Genomic DNA, 17,602 nt, shown 5'->3' on the forward strand with positions numbered 1-17,602 from the left:
GGCATCAAACTCACGAACTAATACATTTGGAAACAAGAAATAGACACAGGTGTGAAAAATCAGTATCTGTTAAACCTTAGATTCCTCATAGTACCCCACTTTTATTCTGATGACTGCTTTATGCCTCTTGGCATTCTCTCAAGCAGCATCAACAGGTCCTCACCTGGAATGACTTTCCGAAAGCCATGATGACGTGTTGAGCACTTGGCTGCTTTGCCTTCATTCTGTGTCCAACTCATCTCAGACCATTGCAGTTGGGTAGAGGTGGGGTGACTGTGGAGCCCATGTCTTCTTACACAGGACTCTATCCTTCTTGGTCATGTAGCCCTTACATAACCTGGAGGTGATTTGGGTCATTGTACTGTTGCAATACAAATGATGATCCTACTAACCGCAAACCATATGGGATGATATTCCAATAAGAACAATGAAAACCATTACATGAATCGGTGAGAGCCTATGAGTAGTCACTGGCCTGGGTGCTGGCTGACTATCCTGGTGACCTATGAAGGCCACACTTCTGAAGTTTGTACCCCATAGGTCATAGGCTCGATATGTCAGGCTTGGCTATGGTGGAGGCAATTCTTGCTGCTTGCATGATTGTTGTTTTTGTTAAAGCTGCCAGATGAAATGTCGTAATAATGTCAGAATAAATTATTCTCTAGGATAAAATTAGTTTCAGTATGGTTCTTGGAAACCTCCGTAATCACACCCTTTTCATTATTAGGAGCTGGCAAAGTGTGTGGAAACTGAGACATATAGATGGAATTATGTATGCTGCTATAGTTGGGTGTCGGGGCATGCTTCCAGTTTTAGCGTCACATAGTTGCAGCTGTAGATCGTATGGACAACATGTGGTAGGATGTGTTTTTTTTCTAAAAAGCATTTTTGCAGTAGGGTTTCATTAAAATCTTTGTACTGTTTGGCTTTTATAGTTTGTAAGACTCAGCAGACAGTTGAGCTTGTCTGAGGGTCTAACCCTCATCTCTCTTCTCCTTGCCCATCCGTATACAGTAGTCAGAGAACTCATTCTAGGTCATCGGGGGGTCGCTGATCGACTGCTGCTCATCAATATTCTGAGGAAATTGTAATGGCTGCAGTATTTGCTGCACTGCTCAGGTGACATAAAATGGCCACACTGGCTGTGAGACCTGGCGCCGGCATCCTTGGAATCCCACCAGTGCTGGAGGTGAGTATAAACTTTTCATATTTTAGTCTGGGGAAGGACTTGATATTTAATAAGGGTTTGTCCCAGTAGTAAACAATTCTTTAACCCCTTAATGACCTTTGATGCACTTGACACGCCCATCGGGGTCGTGGGGCACTTGTTACCGGGCCACGGTTCTGCTGCTGGGGCGCTGCAGTGGCAAGGCCCGGTTCCGTGACCCCGGCGGTGTCGTTTAATAAACATAAAAGGGATGATGATAGTTTATTTGTGACACCACCTGTGGTATGCGGCAAGATCGGTGCCGCCGCTGTGGGATGTGGACCTCTGGGGCAGATGGTGATGCAGCTTGGAAGGTATAGCTCTCCACAGGTAGAGCTGGGCCCCAGGGCGGATGGGGGTGGTAGTAGCAGTCTATAATGGTTGGGATGCAGGGCTCGGGTGCAGGCGAATAACAGAGCGACACAGGAGTGCAATCTCAAGGTGTTTACTCACTGTAGCAGGTTCCAAGGTAACACAACGTCAGTGACCACCTTTGGAGTGCTGGGTTTCACTGTAATAGGCTCCAGCCGATCCCGGGTAGTTCAGATGTTGTCACGGCCGGGCGGTCGGGCAGACCCAGGAGGTGGATCCACTGGACCGAACTCTCTGAGATGGTGGTAGGGAGTCCGGCAGCTGAAGCACTGATGGGCAGTAGAACAGTCCGTGCAAGAGAAGGCAGCGGAGGAGTCCCAGGGACCACGGAGTCACAGAAGGTGGTCTTGGTGACGTAGCTCAGGTTCGGAGGCCGAGGTGATATCAGGCGGGGTCCGGAACCTCTGGAGCAAGATGACGGGTCACCGCAGGGATCCGGGATGGTACGGACTGTCAGATGGCAGACGGACAGCGTGCGGGGATCAGGACACGGCAGACTGGATGGCGAGGCAGGTACGGCTCTACAAAGACAGATAGGTGAGTACAGGTACATAAACACCAAGAGACCTGACTCCTAGCTCAGGGAACACGAAGATCAGGCCCCGCCCCCTTGGACAATGACCCCCTATATACCCTGTACCTGTGCAACCTCATTTCCTGTTAATGGACGCTGGCCCTTTAAGAAAGGGTCAGTGACCGCGCGCGCGCCCTAATGCGCATGCGCGCCGCCCGGGTGCCAGAAGCCAGGGAAGGAGGCTGCGAGGAGGACGCAGGGGAGCCGGCCAGGTCCAGGGAAGCTGTCGGGCGCCGGGATCGGGGGCCCGGAGCCCTGGGACGGACGGAATCCGGTGACTGGGGAGCGGAGAGCGTGGCAGGTGAGCCGGGGAACGGGGGTGAGGACCCGGGGAGCGTGACAGTACCCCCCCCCCACGCCCCCCTCCCCGCAACCGGGACATGAAGGCACGGATAAGAGGAGTGCCCACGTTCTCCCTGGGCTCCCAAGACCTATCCTCAGGACCATACCCTTCCCAGTCCACCAGGAAGAACTGTCGACCTCGTACGGTCTTCATGGCCACGATATCCCTTACCGCATAGATGTCATCATCGGCAATAGGAGGAGGGGCCGGACTGGCAGCAGCGGAGAAGGGACCAAGGACAACCGGCTTGAGCAGAGAGACGTGGAAGGAGTTGGGTATCCTCATCGTGGCCGGGAGCTGTAGCTTGTAGGATACCTCATTGATCTTGCTGAGGACCTTAAACGGCCCGATGTAGCGAGGACCCAGCTTGTAGGAAGGTATCTTCAATCGGATGTACTGGGAAGCAAGCCAGACCAGGTCACCAGGAGAGAAACACGGAGGATCCAGACGTCTCTTGTCAGCGTGTTTCTTCATCCGCTGGGAAGCGCGCCCAAGGGACGCTTTGACAGAGTCCCAAATGGTAGCAAAGTCACGAACTGCAGTATCAGCAGCCGGGACATCCGATGAAGGGGATATAGGCAATGGGACGGCGGGCTGGAGTCCATAAACAACATGGAAGGGAGATTCGGAGGATGACTCACTGACGTGGTGGTTATGGGAGAATTCAGCCCAAGGTAGAAGCGAGGACCAGTCGTCGTGATGGGCGTTGACATAGTGACGTAGGTATGAGGTCACGATTTGATTGACCCTCTCCACTTGGCCGTTAGACTGAGGATGGTAAGAAGAAGAAAAGTCCAGAGTCACTCCCAGATGTTTGCATAGAGCCCTCCAGAAGCGGGAGGTGAACTGAGTTCCTCTGTCGGACACTATGTGGGATGGAAAGCCATGCAAGCGGAAGATGTGATGTATATAGGCTTCCGCGAGTTCCTGAGCAGAGGGCAGTCCGGCCATAGGAACGAAGTGGGCCATTTTGGAGAATCGATCAACCACGACCCATATGACTGTGTGCCCGGAGGATAATGGCAAGTCCGTAATAAAGTCCATTGCTATGTGTTGCCACGGGACTGAGGGTATCGGTAAAGGCAGAAGACGGCCATGGGGCAAGTGTTTGGGCGTCTTGTTCCTGGCACAGGAGGAGCAGGCAGAGACAAAAGCAGCGACGTCCGTGCGAAGGGATGGCCACCAGTAATGGCGTACAATCGCACCCCATGTTCTCTTCTGACCAGCATGCCCGGCTGTTTTTGAGGCATGACCCCAGTGTAACACTTTTTGCCTGTCGGTATCGGAGACATAGGTCTTCCCGGGCGGTATCTGGGCTAGGGTAACAGGGGCCACCGGAATGATGTTGCTAGGACAGATGATGGGTTGGGTAGTCTCTTCCTCCTGCTCCATGGGCATGAAAGACCTGGACAAGGCATCAGCGCGTACATTCTTGTCCGCGGGTCGGAAGTGAAGCTGAAAGTCGAACCTGGCAAAGAATAAGGACCACCTGGCTTGCCGTGGGTTCAGTCGCTGAGCGGACCGCAGGTATTCTAGGTTCTTGTGGTCCGTGTAGATGATCACGGGATACACTGCACCTTCCAGGAGGTAGCGCCATTCCTCCAGTGCCAGTTTGACTGCCAAGAGCTCTCGGTCCCCGATGGTATAGTTGCGTTCAGGCGCTGAGAAGCCCTTGGAGAAGAATCCGCAAGTCACCATCTTCCCGGAGGAGGACTTCTGCATGAGCACTGCTCCGGCTCCTGAGGAGGAGGCATCCACCTCCAAGGTGAACTGGCGGTTCAACTCCGGACGGTGAAGTACAGGCGAGGAAGCAAAAGCCCGCTTCAAAGAGCCAAACGCGGCGTCGGCCGCAGGCGACCAGTCCTTTGGATTTGCCTCTTTCTTAGTCAAAGCGGAAAGTGGAGCAGTCAGAGCAGAGAAGTGAGGGACGAATTGGCGGTAGTAGTTGGCGAATCCCAGGAAGCGTTGGATTGCCTTCAGTCCAGAAGGGGGAGGCCAGTTGAGAATGGCGGAGACCTTCTTGGGATCCATCTGCAGTCCAGTCTCAGAGATGATGTACCCCAGAAAGGGGAGAGAAGACTGCTCAAAGACACACTTCTCATACTTTGCGTACAGACGGTTCTCTCTTAGTCGTCGTAGAACCAGCTGTACGTGCTCTCTGTGGGTTGGGAGGTCCGGAGAGAAGACAAGGATGTCATCTAGATATACTACCACACAGGTGTAGAGGAGGTCTCGGAACACGTCGTTCACCAGTTCTTGGAAGACGGCAGGGGCGTTACACAGGCCGAAGGGCATCACGCAGTACTCATAATGTCCATCGCGCGTATTAAACGCGGTCTTCCATTCGTCACCAGAGCGGATGCGCACCAGATTGTAAGCACCCCGAAGATCCAGCTTGGTGAACAGACGAGCTCCTCTAAGCCGGTCAAACAATTCGGGGATGAGCGGCAGAGGGTACTTGTTCTTAACAGTGATCTGATTCAGACCCCGGTAGTCGATGCAGGGACGTAAATCGCCCTCTTTTTTCTTGACAAAGAAGAAACCTGCTCCAGCAGGAGAGGAGGATCTCCGAATGAATCCCCTAGCCAGGCTCTCTGAGATGTAAGTCGACATAGCCCTTGTTTCGGCTGGAGATAAAGGATATATCCGTCCTCGTGGTGGCGTTGTTCCAGGGAGCAGGTCGATGGCACAATCGTAGGGGCGATGTGGCGGCAGTACCTCGGATTCTTTTTTATCAAAGACATCAGCAAAGGACCAATAAGCCGAGGGCAGCCCCGGTAGGTTCTCAGGAACCGGAGGTCGTCGGATGGGTTGTGTGGATTTTAGGCATCTCTCATGACACGAAGCACCCCAGCGGGTGATTTCGCCAGTGCCCCAGCTGACTGATGGTTCGTGAGTCCGTAACCATGGAAGGCCCAGCAGGATCTGATGGGACATGTGCGGAAGGACGTAGAAGGCGATGTTCTCGGTGTGAAGAGCACCGATGCGCAGTTCAACCGGCCTGGTGGTCCAGGAGATGGTGTCAGAAAGGGGTCTCCCATCCACAGAGGCAATCACCAGGGGCTTGTTGAGTGGGATAACAGGCACCTGGTATTTGTCCACGGTGGCTTGCTGGATGAAATTGCCTGCTGCCCCGGAATCAAGATAGGCCTCAGCCGTGAACCGCGTCTCTCCCGTTGTCACTTGCACGGTCCATGTGACCGGATCAGAGAGAGTCCCAGCACCTAGGGTGGCCTCTCCTACCAACCCTAGGCTTTGGAGTTTCCCGGCCTTTCCGGACAGGAACGGAGGAGGTGTGTGCCCTCACCGCAGTAAAAGCAGAGACCCTGGGCAAGCCGCTCTGCTCTACGTTGTGCAGACTGACGCACTCGGTCAATCTGCATGGGCTCGTGGACGGGACTCCCAGCTGTTGATGACTGAGGTACGGAGGGCTTCTGAGGAGGAGATGAATGCCGTAACGGGCGTCTCTCACGAGATAGCTCTTTGGAGCGCTCCTGAAAACGTATGTCCACACGAGTTGCTAGGGCAATCAGGGCATCTAGGGTGGAGGGCACGTCCCGACCCGCCAACTCATCCTTGATGCGACTCGAGAGTCCCTCCCAGAAGGCGGCTGTTAGGGCCTCATTATTCCACCCGAGTTCTGAAGCCAAAGTGCGAAAACGGATGGCGTATTGGCCCACCGTCAGTGTTCCTTGACGTAGGCGGAGGAGTGATGAAGCAGAGGCAGAAGCGCGTCCCGGCTCGTCAAAGGTGCTGCGGAATGCCTGCAGGAACTGTTGAAGATCCTTGGTCATGGGGTCCTCCTTCTCCCACAAGGGGTTCATCCACGCCAGCGCCTCGCCCTCTAGGTGGGACATTATAAAGGCGACCTTGGCTTGGTCGGAGGCGAACAGATGTGGCAGCTGCGTGAAATGAAGGGAACATTGATTTATGAAGCCCCTGCAGGTCTTGGGATCTCCAGCATAACGAGGAGGTGACGCCAAACGGAGTCGGGAAGCATCTGACGAGGTTGCCACTGGTGCGGGGGCCATGGCTTGCCTGGCGGGGGACCTGGGTGCCGCAGGCGTCATTGATGCTTGTAATGTGTACAGGCGGGTGTCCACGGAGGTCATGAATTGCAGCATGCGGGTCTGGACTTCACGCTGGCGTTGGAGTTCCTCTTGCAGAGCCATTAGTGCTGCAGCGGGATCCATGGCCTGATCTTACTGTCACGGCCGGGCGGTCGGGCAGACCCAGGAGGTGGATCCACTGGACCGAACTCTCTGAGATGGTGGTAGGGAGTCCGGCAGCTGAAGCACTGATGGGCAGTAGAACAGTCCGTGCAAGAGAAGGCAGCGGAGGAGTCCCAGGGACCACGGAGTCACAGAAGGTGGTCTTGGTGACGTAGCTCAGGTTCGGAGGCCGAGGTGATATCAGGCGGGGTCCGGAACCTCTGGAGCAAGATGACGGGTCACCGCAGGGATCCGGGATGGTACGGACTGTCAGATGGCAGACGGACAGCGTGCGGGGATCAGGACACGGCAGACTGGATGGCGAGGCAGGTACGGCTCTACAAAGACAGATAGGTGAGTACAGGTACATAAACACCAAGAGACCTGACTCCTAGCTCAGGGAACACGAAGATCAGGCCCCGCCCCCTTGGACAATGACCCCCTATATACCCTGTACCTGTGCAACCTCATTTCCTGTTAATGGACGCTGGCCCTTTAAGAAAGGGTCAGTGACCGCGCGCGCGCCCTAATGCGCATGCGCGCCGCCCGGGTGCCAGAAGCCAGGGAAGGAGGCTGCGAGGAGGACGCAGGGGAGCCGGCCAGGTCCAGGGAAGCTGTCGGGCGCCGGGATCGGGGGCCCGGAGCCCTGGGACGGACGGAATCCGGTGACTGGGGAGCGGAGAGCGTGGCAGGTGAGCCGGGGAACGGGGGTGAGGACCCGGGGAGCGTGACAGATGTCGAGTCCGGTGTACCTTTTCCTGGCCACCTCCTGCTCTTGCTTCTCCCTCCTGCTTTGCGCCCTCACAATGCATTTTTGATATTCTGGTCCTGAGGAAGAGGTTGCATACCTAGAAACGCGTAGACCTATGGAATAAAAGATTTATGAATTAATCAACAAATCTACATCTTTTCTGGCGAATGCACGGCGCTAACCCCTTCTCTCTCCTGCTTTGAAGACATATCCACGTGGGGCTGCAGCAACCGCCATTATCTCATGATATCTGTGGTTGTTGTGACCTCACAACCACATTAGGTGTATACACTGGTATGCATTAACCCTTTGTTTATCTGGTAAGATCCCATCAGCGATTCTTTTTTTCTAGTATTATCGCTGGTTTTATTAGTGAAGTATGTAGGTTCTTCTTCTTTAGGCTAGGGACCAGTTCCCGTTTGCGACCAAGCCCTTCCACCCGTAGATTATATGTGGAACAAGGCCACAGGAGGATGTTGCTCTTCCTGTGGTCTCTAGGACCCCTTTGGTCTGTGCCCGGGCCGAGCGGTACCTGCTCCAGGCCATGGGTCTTCGATCCTCCACTGCTCCTCTCCTCCTTCTTCCTCTCACCCCCTCACTGACTCCACACTACACTACTGTTTTTTACCCACTCAACAGGTTCCACCCCTGGTCTGGCTTCGGGTATAATCACGCCCTTACCATGTCTGGTGAGGTGCTGCTAAGTGAGATTGTCGTGCTTTTGTGTGAACCAGTGGTGACCTCCTGCATACCCAGGATGGAATACCACACCTCTGGATGAGGTGCAGTACCTCTGTAGTGACTGAAGCCTCAGGGGCGCCACACACTATGTCTGTCATATATCAGCTCCCTGCTTTGGCAAGTTGAGCCTGCAGCTTTCCCAGCAGATAATGTTTGATTTACCAGCCATCATCTGCCACTAACAGCCGCAGCTGTTAACCTGTTAAACACTACTATCCATCAGGGGTGCTGTTCTATCTGCTCATTGACGCTCCCATGATGTAATTGCGGTCACCGATGGGTTACCATGACAGCCAGGGGTCTGCTGAAGACCCCTGTGCCTGTCGTCATGGTACTCTGTGAAGGCCAGCACGTGGCGGCATTCATAGAAGACTGAGATTGTTACTATACACAGCAAATACTAATAGGAGTGAGGGCCTTACAGTCTATTCACCATGAAATAATCATGGAGCATCTTAGCTTGTAATATAAATGGTTCCATCCCTGTGTTCTTCCTCCTGGAAATGTATGCAGATGTGATGTACCCTACTCACTGACAGAACTGATTCTTACAGAATGGTAGTATGTATTAGAACACTAGGAGCAGTAATGGCAGACAGCATATGCAGAGCATTTCTTGTTTTTGTTGCTTTGTGCACATTTTCCCATAACATAGAGCTGATGCCTTTCCCCAGGGACTCCACTTGTTACAATGGATCAGTACAGGGCAGTGATGGCAGAGGCTGCAGGATGAGCCGTCAGCGCAGATCCTCCAGGCTCGCGGCAGCAGAGGCAGTATGCCGCCCCCGTGTGGCAGCAGTGGGCATTGCACCGCTTTCACTTTCATTTCTGCAGAATGGACTTTCTGTTCTACCTGTAACGTCCGCGCTTCCCAGATGGACTGCCCCTTATAACCGTGAGGAAGGACGACGGCAGCGGGGGAGCAGACACCGAGAGGGTAAGCGGCTCCACACCGGCGACACTGCTGCTCTGCGACACTCACTTCCTGCTAAACAAACTCCTCTGCCTCATCCACCATAATACGGAAACGCAAGTATCAGGACCTGCGCCCTGCTGTGGGACTACAACTCTCAGCAGCTGCCATAGGAAGGCTGCACACCCCTGCATGCACCACTGTCCTGCTGGGACTTGTGGTGCCGCTGCCACCACACAGGTAACAACCACTCTCGGTGTCACTCCCTGCGCTGCTCTCATGTGCCCCAGGTAAATCAGGCTATATGTCTGGAGTGCTGGGCATGGAGGGTATGGGCACCATCACACCCGACCTCCCAGGATACACCATTGTTTCCTAATGTTTTATTTGATTGGAATACCCCATAGCATAAATGTACCCCAATGAGGAGCTGTTCTAGGGGGACTGTTGATGGAGCACCCTAAGTAGCTATGTGCCAAGTCCTTATTGCCCCTACTGTGTCACAATAGGGTACACTACAAATTACACTGCCCTCACTAAAATTAGTGGGTGTTTGTAAAATGTCCACATGAGCAAGGAAGAGCTGCACCCCTGTATGGCTGCCCTCATGAGCCAGGGAAAGCTGAACCCCTGTATGGCTGCCCTCATGAGCCAGGGAAAGCTGAACCCCTGTATGGCTGCCCTCATGAGCCAGGGAAAGCTGCACCCCTGTATGGCTGCCCTCATGAGCCAGGGAAAGCTGCACCCCTGTATGGCTGCCCACATGAGCCAGGGAGAACTGCTCCCTCTTTATGGCTTCCCACATGAGCCAGGGAGAGCTGCACCCCTTTATGGCTGCCCACATGAGCCATGGAAAGCTGCACCCCCTTTATGGCTGCCCACATGAGCCATGGAGAACTGCTCCCTCTTTATGGCTTCCCATATGAGCCATGGAGAACTGCTCCCTCTTTATGGCTTCCCATATGAGCCACAGAGAGCTGCACCCCTCTTATGGCTGCCAGCTTGCGCCAGGGAGAGCTGCACCCCTGTATGGCTGCCCACATGAGCCAGGGAGAGCTGCACCCCTTTATGGCTGCCCACATGAGCCAGGGAGAGCTGCACCCCTTTATGGCTTCCCACATGAGCCAGGGAGAGCTGCACCCCTTTATGGCTGCCCACATGAGCAAGGGAGAGCTGCACCCCCTTTATGGCTGCCCACATGAGCCATGGAGAGCTGCACCCCCTTTATAGCTTCCCACATGTGCCATGGCGAGCTGCACCGCCTTTATGGTTTCCCACATGAGCCAGGGAGAGCTGCACCCCCTTTATGGTTGCCCACACGAGTCTGGTAAAGCTGTACACCCGGGGGCATTATCCTTCTGAAAGAGGCCTTGGCCATTACTCAATATCGTGGCCATTAAGGGCTGGTTTGGTCTGTACTATGTTTAGGTAGATGGTACATCTTATACATCCACATGGATGCCAGGCCCCAGGTTTCTGGACATCACCCTGCCTCCAGCAGCTGTCTTCTTCCCTTAGTGCATCCTAATGAGGCTCCTCTGTCAGGGCTCTAGAACAGACCACCTGCTTCCATTGTTCTGTGGTCCAGTTCCCATGTTCATGTTTCCACTAATGGGGCTTTTTTATATTTGGAACACCAGTATTTATTATAATGGACTTGTCGGGAGAGCTGACTGGACCTCTTCTATTATGGGGGCTCTGTCAGGATGTTGGGGGCAGCAATGTTGTCTGGCCATCCTCTCCTGGATGGAGACTGATGGCGATGATTGCGGTGCACACATATTTTGTATACTGGTGGCACAGCGTGAGCTCAGCCTGCGCAGCTAATGGAAGAGGGGAGGAAACGAAACAGGAACTATCTGTGGTTTGTAGGCGCAGGGCTGTTTACATGGTATGAATGGCGTGGCGTTGGTGCCTAACACTATAATACCACTTGTGCCATTCTCTGTATGCTACGATCATGTTATTTACTTTGTCCTCATGCCTCAATACTGGAATATTAAAAAATATGGGGAGTTTTTCATCCACAGGTTTAAGATAATTGACTTTTTCTATGATTCACTAATATTAATCATTCACTGTTTGTTGCCTGGTATAATACATCCCCCACTTTCTGCCTCCCATAGCCAACTACCAATAGATCCATAATGGGGGCGCTGAGATTCTGGGTCGGTCTCTAGTACAGTACTCTTGATGATTCAGTCCACAATGTTGCTCTAGGTATCCCACCATCTCATGTAAGGGAATGGTGGCAACCTGATGGTAATGTAAATTGGGGCACTACGTTGTGTGGCACTGATGCAGCCATTGCTGTGGCATTCTTGATAGGAGACTCTGGTGGCATAATTTCTGGTGGCTGCACTGTAAATTCGAGCCAGAATGATGACACTGGTTTTACAACAGTCTGGAATATAGTAGTTTCCTGAAAATGGTGTTGCTTTATTGCAGGAGGTTTTAGAGTTTTCCATGATATTTCAGTAGATCTTGATGACTCCCAGTTTGTCCACCTAGGGCAGTCATGGCGCACCTTTCACAGGCCGAGTGCCCAAACTGTAGCACTAAACCCATTTTTTTTCCCGAAGTGCCAACCAATCCTATTATGTAAATAATTGATTTTAACCTTACCTTTGCAGTCTTCTCTTCAGCAGGGGGCATCACGCTCATTCGTGCTTACCACACATTGAAACTGAGCCCCTGCCCTTTCCAGACACAGCAGTTGGATTGATCCCTCTGGAAAAAATTGCAGCATATTAGACAGAGATTTTAGCCTGGAATGCAACAGATGTCACCCTGTAATCCACATCTACATTTCAAAGTCTGAACATCCTGAAATCCCATAAAGACGTACGATTTGCTCCCCTCCCCTTTCATTGTGTAGTTATGTCCCCCTTCCTGGGCCACTTCCTGGTAAACATGTCCCCCATCCTGATATATATTTCCTACATTCTGGTATATTTGTCCCCATCATGGGCCCATCCTGGTAAATGTACTCCATCCCGGCATATTCCCCATCCTGGTAAATGTTCCTCCATCCCAGCATGTACCCCATTCCTGGTAAATGCCCTCCACTCTGGTAAATGCCCTCCACTCTGGTAAATGTCCTCCACTCTGGTAAATGTACCCCATCCTGGTAAATGTACCCCATCATTGTAAATGTATCCCATCCTGGTATGTTTTCCCATGCTGTTAAATGACCCCATCCTGGTAAATGTACCTCATCCAGGCATGTTCCCTTATCCTGATAAATGTCACCCTTCCTGATAAATGTTTCCCATCCTGGCATTTGTCCTCATCCTGGCATGTTCATGTACCCCCATCCTGGCATATTTCCCCCCATCCTTGCAGCCATGTTTCCCCCATCCTTGCAGCCATGTTTCCCTCATCCTTGCAGCCATGTTTCCCTCATCCTTGCAGCCATGTTTCCCCCATCCTTGCAGCCATGTTTCCCCCATCCTTGCAGCCATGTTTCCCTCATCCTTGCAGCCATGTTTCCCCCATTTTTGCACGTTTCTCTCCATCTTTGCACGTTTCCCCCATCCTTGCAGCCATGTATGCCCCGCACTCTATTTGCTTGCCCTGCGCTATTTTTGCTTGTCCTGCGCTCTGTTTGCTTGCCCCGCGCTCTGTATGTTTGTCCTGCGCTCTGTTTGCTTGCCCTGCGCTCTGTATGTTTGCCCCGTGCTCTGTATGTTTGCCCCGTGCTCTGTATGTTTGCCCCGTGCTCCCCATGTTTGCCCCGTGCTCCCCATGTTTGCCCCGTGCTCCCCATGTTTGCCCCGTGCTCCCCATGTTTGCCCCGTGCTCCCCATGTTTGCCCCGTGCTCCCTATGTTTGCCCCGTGCTGGCTCTGTCCCCCATACCTTGGCACAGCCGCACACAGCTTAAAAATAAAAAATAAAAAACTCACCTTGCAGCACGTCACCTTCCCGTGCGGCCACAAGACGCCGGCGCCGCCTACTGACGCTCCTCCGTCTCCTAGGCAACAGGCCTGCGGCTCAGGAGAGGAGGCGTGTCAGAAGGAGGAGAGATGTCTCCTCTGCTCCAACACCACTTTGCACTGTCGGCGCGACCACACCGACAGTGCAAAGTGGCTCAGTGTGGCAACAGTGCGCGTGCCAGCAAAAAGGGCTCTCCGTGCCCAGTCTGGCACGCGTGCCATAGGTTCGCCATCACTGACCTAGAGCATACTGAGGAACCACTGAGGACACCACTGAGGACACCATTGAGGACGAACGGCACTGGCTGCAAGTAACATTTATATTGGAATTATGCCAGTTTGGTGCATTATTGTGAGGACAGAAGAGACAACCGCTCCCCCATTCTCATTATAGGGGTCTCGACTATAGAGTCGCATGGACAATGGGACAATCATTTCACACATGCAGCACAACTGGTAGGACGAGTTTTGTCTTTATCTTTCACCAAAAATGTAGTGAGGTACTCGTCTATCAAAGCACTGCCCGAAAATACACTGACCTCACTCCAATCCACCCATGAACATGCTCACCTAGCACTCCAGTGGAATGTGGGGGGGAAGTTAGCCATACACCTTAGAGGGCCGATATCTATTTCTCCTGATGCCACCATATACATGTATACTCAGCCAACTGAATGAAAAAAAGTCTGTCTCATACTTATGTTATACCCCTTCCATTTGGAGCGCGGACATCGGCTTTGCCACAGCCTGAATCCACAATCGAATACAAAGCAAAAAGGTCCGGCTCAAACAAATAGGTTCTTTATTATATGCACCTACGTGTTTCCAGTGTAGTCACACTCTTACTCATGATACACGCGAAACGCGTAGATGCATGCACAGGTTGCTCTTATTGCAATAAATAATGCCATTTATCTGAATCACATATAATAAAGAAAAACCTTTTTGCTTTGTATTGTACTCAGCCAAGTGGGTGTGTGTTGTCAAAAAGAAGAGAGACTGGCACAGACTTATCTCTCATGAGACAAAAGAGATTTGCCATGGAATCCTTCTTTCTCCATCATCTGTCGGTGAATCAGGAGACCCCCATACACATAGTTGCACCTGATTCCTGGCTTTAGGTGAATTTGCTCTAACGTATACAGTATGGCCACCAGAAGCTAGAATTAGATGTATTTCACCTTGTGAAGCCACTTTTTGTGAGCCAAGGAAAAGAATGTCATGGTTGGCTATGTTGTTTCAATAGCATGCTCAAAAAGGGTCTCATATGAACAGCCAAGTGGATTTCCCATAGGAAGAGTCTTTCATGCGGTTTTTGCAGAGGCTTTTGGAGTGGTTCCCCTCAGTAAAAACTAAAAAACCTAAAAAAATATGTGTGAACAACATAGCCTCAGAATCTTCTGAACAATAGCATAGCTCTGATCATTCTGGACCATGTAAATATGTCAGGGTACCTTAGGTTCAATAATTCTGTCAAAAAGATTAGTTAAGGGTTATTCCCATCTCCAAGATTCTATACCATTATGTAGTAGGTGGAATAAGAAGAATATTAGCAGATACCTCCAATTAGAAACGTACTCTAGTTGTCCTTATAAGCTATGTCTAGCTCTAGCATCCCTGCCCTGCTCACTCTCCACCCTGCAGGGACACCAACTCACCACCGCAGGTGGCCCACTCCACGCTGCATGGCTTCCCCGCGGTCCTCCACATGGGCGTCCTCTGCTTCTCCCTCCCAGGTCCTTTCTGTGCCATACAGGTCCTCTGGGAGTGCTCCCAGGGTGTGCACATGCACCGCTGCCCTTCTCTTAAAGGCCCAGCTCACCATTTCCTGGAGTTGCCTCTCAACCTATCGCTGAGAAGCACTCTGTATCAACGCAATTAGTTAGTGGTTTGTTCCCTAAACAGCTAGTTGTCAGGTTCCCTTGTCCACTGTGTTTCCCGTTACAGTGTACAATGTCCTTACCTGTCTTCTTGTCCCATCTGTACCCCGTGCCCATCCACCCTGGCCGTGCCATCTACCTTAGCTACTCTAGTGGTTCCAGCATTACTAGTGACTGTGTCCATCCACCCTGGCTGTGCCATCTGCCTCAGCTACTCTGGTGGTCCCAGCTTTACTAGTAACTGTGTCCGTCCACCCCGGCTGTGGCATCTGCCTCAGTTACTTGGTGGTCCCAGCTTTATTAGTGACTGTGTCCGTCCACCCCAGCCATGCCTTCTGCCTCAGCCACTCTGGTGGTCCCAGCTTTACTATTGAATTTGCCTGTCTGTCCTGGCCTTGCTGTTTGCCTCAGGCATCCTGGTGGTCCCTGTCTACACTAGAGACTCTGTCTGTCCTTGCCCTGGGGGTCAGCTGCCACAGTCCCAGGCTCTGCCCTGAGAGTGGCACCAGGTGTCTGCTTCGCGGTGGGCGCTTAGTCAAGCACCTTTCACTAAAGCGTAAGCCCAGGGTCCCCCTGGGATCCAGTGGGTCCACTCCAGCTCGCCGCTTTACCATCTATAGCGGTGACCATTACACTATGTCACTTACCGCATGTGCAGACATGGCAGTAGCTTAGGTATCCAGTAGCAACTAACTGTTCGTATGTGCACTGCTGTAACCTTGGATAAGTGAAAAAAAATAAACACAAACACTGAAAGAATTCTTGAATGAAATAAAATACAAAAAACACCCTTTTTCACCACTTTATTAACCCCCAAAACACCCTTTCAATTCCAACGTAATCCACACGAGGTCCCATGACGATTCCAGCTCTGCTACATATCTGAAGTCACAGAGCGTGATCATGGAACATGACCGAACGCTGTGAGGTTCAGGCAGAGAATGAGCTGCAATCAGCGGTGACATCACTCATGTGATTTGAGGTCACATCTGGAGATACCTGTGACCGCAAATAGCCTAAGTGACGTCACCACTGAGCGCTCGGCTCATTCATCCTCTAGCTGGAGCTCACAGCAGGCAGTCATGTTCTATGGCGCTCGCTGTGAGCTTCAGATGTAGCTGAGCTGGAATTGTCATGGGATATTGTGTGGATTATGTCGGACCTGCAGGGGTGTTTTCAGGGTTAATAAAGTGGTGAAAGAGGGTGTTTTTTGTATTTTATTTCAAATAAAGGATTTTTTGGTGTTAAGTGTTTATTTCTTTTCACTTATTACATATTAGTGATGGGGGTGTCTCATACATTACTAACCCAGGGCTTAGTAGTAGCTGTGAGCTGCCATGAACCCCTGACATTACCCCAATTGCCACCGCACCAGGGCAATTGGGAAGAGCTGGGGAAAGTGCGGGGTTTGTCGCATCTAATGGATGCAACAATCCTGGGCAGCTGCAGGCTGTTATTTTTAGGCTGGGTCTCCCCAGTCTGAGAATACCAGCCCCCTGCTGTTGGGCTTTATGTTGGCTGGGTATCAAAATTGAGGGGACCGCACGCTGTTTTTTTAAATGATTTATTTAAATAAAATAAAAACAGCATGGAGTCTCGCTTATTTTGACACACAGCCAAGATAAGCACACCACTTGGTGCTGCAGGCTGTAGCTGTGGTCTTTATCTGTGCTGGGTTTCATAATATGGGGGACCCTACGCCATTTGTTTCATTTATTTATTTTTACTGTACGATAGACTGTGTCTGTGATTGGTTGCAGTCGGACGCTGTCACACAGGCTGGGGGCGCGTCTGACTGCAAGCAATCAGACGCCAGTGGGCGGGGAAAGTAGTGAATATGAATGAGGCTACTGAGCTGCCTAGGAAGTTGGAGGGGTTGTGGGAGCAGGTACAGCGACGCCAGAGACTGATAAAGTATAGCGCGCTTGCTTTACTTTTTTTTTTTTATTACCTGAGTGCTGGATCCAGGTCAATTTTGGCCTGGGCCCACCACTCTGGTACTTTTGAACCACCTTGGGTCTGGATTTGTCCCAGCCATCACAGAAGTGCAAAATAACGCTATAAAAACGTCATAAAAACCGCATCAAAAGCCTGGCCAAAAACCATACCAATAACGCAGAAAACCACCAGGCGATGCCTAGGAGACTTCTGCCACAAGATCAAGTTTTGGTCAGAACAAAAAAGCACCAAAAACGCCCTTTGTGAACAAAAGTCACATAAATACAGCCTGGATGCCGAAGTACGTGGGCTTTCATCCCACAGTTGAAGTCAGCATCAATGGAGTGAGTTTCCCTGCTTTGACACCGGGTCTCAAGTGACCACTATCTGGCATACGGCATTTGAAGAGTGCTGAAAAGGAACCCAGCAGTCACAACCTCCAAAAGCCTGGCTCCACATCACAGCTACCAATGGAAAGTCAGTAGCCATACACATAGGTGTTCGAATATGTTTGATGTACTGTATTGCCTCCTGGTGTCATTCTGTCAAATACACTGTAAGTTGTTGCTCTGTAATACCACTAGAGACCAGGAGCTGGTGGTATGTTTTGGCATCCGTATTGGATGAAGTCTGATAAATTTCCTCTATCGCCTGGTAACTATGACAGGGAGAGATGACACTCAGCAGTTGAGACAAGCTGAGCTTGAGGTGTAAAGCAGGTTTCAAGGGCGGCTA

General features: G+C 51.7%; 1 protein-coding gene across 4 annotated transcripts in view; it reads left to right on the forward strand.

Annotated features, from left to right (window-relative positions):
- Positions 1-9,008: 9,008 nt before the first annotated feature.
- The window catches only part of LOC142311490 (uncharacterized), a 74,022-nt gene continuing 65,428 nt past the window's right edge, over positions 9,009-17,602 (forward strand). For all 4 annotated transcript variants that reach the window (XM_075349969.1, XM_075349973.1, XM_075349968.1 and 1 more), the window contains exon 1: positions 9,009-9,136. The gene's annotated coding sequence lies outside the window, so the exon portion shown is untranslated. The remainder of the gene's footprint in view (positions 9,137-17,602) is intronic.

This window comes from Anomaloglossus baeobatrachus, chromosome 5 (genome assembly GCF_048569485.1).
Source record: "Anomaloglossus baeobatrachus isolate aAnoBae1 chromosome 5, aAnoBae1.hap1, whole genome shotgun sequence".
In the NCBI taxonomy this organism is placed as follows: Eukaryota; Metazoa; Chordata; class Amphibia; order Anura; family Aromobatidae; genus Anomaloglossus; species Anomaloglossus baeobatrachus.